Consider the following 6,422-nt stretch of genomic DNA (forward strand, 5'->3'; position numbering starts at 1 on the left):
ATTTGTCAAGCCCCAACCATGACGTCAACGTTTATTTACTAGAAAAAATGACTGACACGCAAGCTGCCGGGTTGTCTTTCTTGTAAAAGTATTCTACTTGAACCTTGCGGTCGTGGCTTTGCACACAACCCTCCTGTAATTTTATAGTGTATAGACCATTTTACGAGACGTTTCTGAAAGCAATTTATCAGGGGGGATCTATCTGTCAAACATCGTGTAACCAACATATTCGGCAACATGGTGATTGTTTTGGTTTTTGTTCTTTTTTGTTATGAAATTGATCGATGTGAAATATTATAGAATATTAACGTTTTTTTTATCAAAACTCGAGAAACCGCGGAAAACTTTTATGAATGTGTTGTGTAGTGATTTTTTCCTCATTATCGTTCATAGTTACAAACGTCACGGACCAACAAACGTTATGGACCAGAGCTGATCTGCGATAACGCACACATATATGAAATTTGACGGCAGTGAATCCCCTCTGCAATTAATGAATGAAATTTTGACAGAAAGCTCGGAACCGTAACGCCAAGTATGATGACAGTTCTACAAGGTATGCTATTCACGTCGATGCATTAGTATTAGTGATCGTTATGGACTTTTTCCAATTTTGTATGAAATTTGAAACGATTTTGCATTTTAAATTAAACTTATAAAACATACTTTCCTGAAAAGTTATAGAAATGATGTTGAAACATGTTTTATTTGTGGGGAATACATAAACATGCTGCGGTTTAGGTAAAATATGCTGTTTTTCATCAATTTGCCGGTAACCTTTTTGCACTTTTCGTTTTTTTCTTGTACTCTAATAGCGCTTCTAAATAAAGTCGCTTATGTTTCATACAGTAACAAAAGTCATGAGCTATGACAATGACTAAGATTATGCTCCAACTATTAGAAATATAGCATTTTTATATATTTTATTTCGACATATTGTCGCAATTTTTCACACTAAATCTAAATTAATATCAATTTCTAGTGTGTTTCAACTGGAGATTCACTCTCCAACCAAAAAAATCAGATATAAAACAACACAAAACGAGAAATTTCCAAAAATGTTCAGAATTCCATACAAAACGCGAAATTTTTCATAACGAGATTTGTTTGTGTGCGTGGATAGACAAAAATGTAGCATACCTTGTAGAACTGTCATCATACTTGGGACATAACGCACGTAAAAGCAGCATCAATATCAGCATGATCCGTGACACCTGTCAGTTCGTAAAATGGTCTATAATAGCATTGGGCGATACGACGGAGAGTATCGATACTTCAGTATCGATACCCGAAGAACCAAAAGTATCGAGATACTCAAAATATCGGTCAAAAAGTATCGATACCAGAAGTATCGATACTATCGCTGAGATCATTTTTTGAATTTTTGATAAATACATTTACTCAGGGTGGCCACTTTACCGGAAAAACGGGAAAAGCCGGGAATTTTAAATCACCGGGAAAAAAATACGGGAATATCGGGCAATTAGGCTTCACGCCGGGAAAATCATCCTCCTTCATGTCTGCCGCTTTATTTGTTCAACAGTTTCTGAGGAAATGTCAACATGAGACCCTGTTTTTTTATGTTTACCTAACTGGCATGATTCTGCCGGATAGGGGAAAGCTGGTTGTTGGTTTCAGTTAAAGTCGACAGCGGCTTCGCAGCAAGATCTGCGTCAAATAAAATCAGGCTTGGTCAGGTGGATAAATTTACTGTTCCGTAACATATGTTGTCAGATTTTGTAGAAGTCAAAAAGTTATCAGCGTCGCGGGAGGCGTATTGAAACTTCTTGTGAATAGTGTTCGACATCGCATCGGGGAGAATCCGGTCAAAAGTCATATAGGACCGGAAACTTCGAGTCTCGATTTTATTTTGAACCGGACCGGAACGGAGCTACCCGGTTTGTACTTCCCGATTTTTGGTATGATTTTAACCACAAGCAGCAAAAAGCAGCAAAAAAAATTTTTTCATTCTGTGTTGGACCTTTTGACTACTTGATTTTGTTGGGGAAAGACGCCACCTTGAAGAGCTATTTGTTAAAGATTTCTCAGATTTTTTCTATATCAAAAACAAAAAGTAGCTAAAATATTTTTTTTTGACGTAGGACTACGTCTTTGTTTCCTATACTAGATTACACTTTGTGAAAATGAAAATGAAACTGGCAAATATTGCGTCAGATTTCAAACGGTTATAGCAAGCGAACGACTCAATGCATCTTAGTCATTAATATGTCGGTGGATAGATAAAATGTGTAACAATTTTTTGATATTATGTTAAACATTGTTTCTTTACTGCTTAATGGTGGAAAAAGGTGAAAAGTTCCAAGGTCAAGCTTTCCCATACATTTCCCTTGTTCTTGGCTTGCTTCCCAAGCACAGATAACAATAACATGGACGAAATAAATTCCACTGCCTACATATTTTGACTCAACAAAGTGTTTTGGTTTGTTTGTCTTTGTCTAAGCTGCGTGGCCACGCCTTAATGGTAAAAATCTACGCTGAACTCGATACAAAAGACGGCGTGTGGAAAATTCAGCCACAGTTTAGTTTGTTCCACAATAGCGAGTGCGGTGCAGCTGTTAAGCTTTGCGACATTGAGAAACGAGAGCTCCATACGAGTCAACTTCCAGGCACCGCGGAGCATGTTACCTGTATTCTGCACACGGCAGCAACAGTTACCATCGTACGCTGCAGGATATTTTGCTGGCACAGCTGCTGGAGGGCACAGCGGAGAGCAAATTTTATACGCGGCCAACAAAATAATCGATGCTACCGGTGGTGGTGTGATTATCAACATTCTGTAGCATACATTTCGAGCTGAAGATTATCGAATCGGTTCTTCTTAGAACTATAAATGCTTGAAGATAGAGTTATGAGAATTTTCACAACTACTACTAGTGTGAAATATTCATCTATTTCTAAATAATCATTCTTAGAATAACGACCAGGACGCACCAAAGATAAACGGTAGTGTTACCTATGAATAGTTTGTCACAAGATATAACCCTCATTTCAAGAATTTTCACTGCTAAATTGAGTGATTTTCCGGTTTAATTGTTTGTTTGTGTTCACTCGAACACCGTTATCAGTCAAATATCAGCAACGAAAATTAGTTAATCTAAGAACCAGAGTGATTTTCGCATCGGGAAAGCAAAAACTTTCTTTTGATGCTTATGAAAATCACTCAGTAGTATTGAAGATGTATTGGTTTGTTTCTCTTTCTTTCTATAAGCTACGTAGCCACGCCTTAATGGTGAAATCTACGCTGAACTCGATACAAAAGACTGCGGGTGGAAAAATTAGCTTCAGTTAAGTTTGTTCCACAATAGCGAGAGCGGTGCAGCTGTTAAAGCTTTGCGACATTGAGAAACGAGAGCTGCATACGAGTCAACTTCCAGGCACCGCGGAGCATGTTACCTTTATTTTGCATACGGCAGCAACAATAACCATCGTATGCTGCAGGATATTTTGCTGGCACAGTTGCTGGAGGGCACAGCGGAGAGCAAATTTTATACGCGGTCAACTAAATAATCGATGCTACCGGTGGTGGTGTGATCATCAGCATTCTGTAGCTACATTTCGAGCTGAAGATTATGAAATCGGTTCTTTTCAGAACTATTAGATGATGAAGATAAGAGTTATGAGAATTTTCACAACTACTACTAGTGTGAAATGTTCATCTATTTCTAAATAATCATTTTTACAATAACGACCAGGACGCACCAAAGATAAACGGTAGTGTTACCTATGAATAGTTTGTCACAAGATATAACCCTCATTTCAAGAATTTTCACTGCTAAATTGAGTGATTTTCCGGTTTAATTGTTTGTTTGTGTTCACTCGAACACCGTTATCAGTCAAATATCAGCAACGAAAATTAGTTAATCTAAGAACCAGAGTGATTTTCGCATCGGGAAAGCAAAAACTTTCTTTTGATGTCTATGAAAATCACTCAGTAGTATTGAAGATGTATTGGTTTGTTTCTCTTTCTTTCTATAAGCTACGTAGCCACGCCTTAATGGTGAAATCTACGCTGAACTCGATACAAAAGACTGCGTGTGGAAAAATTAGCTTCAGTTTAGTTTGTTCCACAATAGCGAGTGCGGTGCAGCTGTTAAAGCTTTGCGACATTGAGAAACGAGAGCTGCATACGAGTCAACTTCCAGGCACCGCGGAGCATGTTACCTTTATTTTGCATACGGCAGCAACAATAACCATCGTACGCTGCAGAATATTTTGCTGGCACAGTTGCTGGAGGGCACAGCGGAGAGCAAATTTTATACGCGGTCAACTAAATAATCGATGCTACCGGTGGTGGTGTGATCATCAGCATTCTGTAGCTACATTTCGAGCTGAAGATTATGAAATCGGTTCTTTTCAGAACTATTAGATGATGAAGATAAGAGTTATGTGAATTTTCACAACTACTACTAGTGTGAAATGTTCATCTATTTCTAAATAATCATTTTTACAATAACGACCAGGACGCACCAAAGATAAACGGTAGTGTTACCTATGAATAGTTTGTCACAAGATATAACCCTCATTTCAAGAATTTTCACTGCTAAATTGAGTGATTTTCGGGTTTAATTGTTTGTTTGTGTTCACTCGAACACCGTTATCAGTCAAATATCAGCAACGAAAATTAGTTAATCCAAGAACCAGAGTGATTTTCGCATCGGGAAAGCAAAAACTTACTTTTGATGCTTATGAAAATCACTCAGTAGTATTGAAGATGTGTTGGTTTGTTTCTCTTTCTTTCTATAAGCTACGTGGCAACGCCTTAATGGTAAAAATCTACGCTGAACTCGATACAAAAGACTGCGTGTAGAAAATTCAGCTTCAGTTTAGTTTGTTACACAAAGGTGAGAGCAGTGCAGCTGTTAAAGGTACGCGACATTGAGAAACGAGAGCTGCATACGAGTCAACTTCCAGGCACTGCGGAACTATGTTACACCTTTATTTTGCATACGGCAGCAACACTTACCATCGTTCGATGCAGGATATTTTGCTAGCACAGCTACTGGAGGGCACAGCGGAGAGCAAATTTTATGCGCGGCCAACAAAATATTCATGGTGCGATTATCAGCGTTCTGTAGCACGAATTTCTAACTGAATATTATGGAATCGGTTCTTTTCAGAACTATAGATGCTTGAAGATAAGAGTTATGAGAATTTTCGCAACTACTACTAGTGTAAAGTTTTCATGTATTCATGCATCGTTAGTTTTAAAATAACGACTATCAAAAACAAACGGTAGTGATACCTATGAACAGTTTAGCGCAGCATATAATAATATTTAGTTAGCATATATTATATATTTAGTCCTACGTCACCATTTCATACAACCCCTAGGGTTGTATACCTTGTAGTATTTTCAAATTGTTTATTCAGAGTGTCAGTTGAATTTATTTTACGGACCATGAGAAAATTTCTTATACATTACATTGACCCCAGCTCGAAAATTTTAAAGTCCCAGGATCGAAGTTTTTCGAAAAAAAAAATTGTTTTGAAATAACAGATCTCAACGTTTCATGCATTTTGCAAAATGCATCTAGACAGTTTCATGTGCATTTTTTTCATTGGTCACTCTGAGGCTCTTCTTCCCAAAGTCCGCTTGAAGTTTTGCCTGAGGACATTTTTCTAGAAGACAAAAACTCTATGCCCCAACTCTTGAATTTATCCCACGCATTTCATTGGCATCCTGATACAGAAGCACTGCAAGCTCGAGAGAAGGTTGACAGAGAAAGATGCAGAAGGAAGCAAAAAAGCGCGAGAAGGCAAAGATTGTCAACGATTTGGAGATAAAGAGGGCGAAAATTGTGCAGCAGATCACCATGAAGGTACTTGCTAAAGTCGACAAACAGCTAAACACGATGAAGGAGGAGTGTTTTTCATAGTTTTGTAACACTATTTTTGCAAGGCACAAATAAGCATGTGAAAATTGATTTTTTTCTCATATGTTTTAAAAATAAAACACCGGGAAATTTCACTAAATATCATCGGGAAAAAACCAGGAAATTGAAAATTGATATTGAGTGGCCACCCTGAATTTACTGAAAACCAGTATTCGATTCAGTGATTCGCGAAAATACAGCAAAACTATTTGCTGAACAGAAAGCAGTAAATGAATGGTTGCTGGAATCCAGCAAAAGAATTGATATGTCAAAAAATTTACGTCAAGCTGTCATTAGTAAAACGCGCCAAATCGCTGTGCAGCTGGTACGGGATCATCGCTAAGCTCCTGATAGCGAATATGGGACCATAGCTAAGTCCTTGTTGGGCTAGATGAACTTAAAAGTTGAATTGATAATCATACATCTCTAGTTCAACAGTAATTTGCCTATGATCCGATGGGCGGATGGAATCTGGTGCCTGACGAAAACATGGTTCCCTTGAATTAACTGGTTAACCAGCAAATTGAT

Source organism: Wyeomyia smithii, chromosome 1 (assembly GCF_029784165.1).
Source record: "Wyeomyia smithii strain HCP4-BCI-WySm-NY-G18 chromosome 1, ASM2978416v1, whole genome shotgun sequence".
NCBI classification, from domain to species: Eukaryota; Metazoa; Arthropoda; class Insecta; order Diptera; family Culicidae; genus Wyeomyia; species Wyeomyia smithii.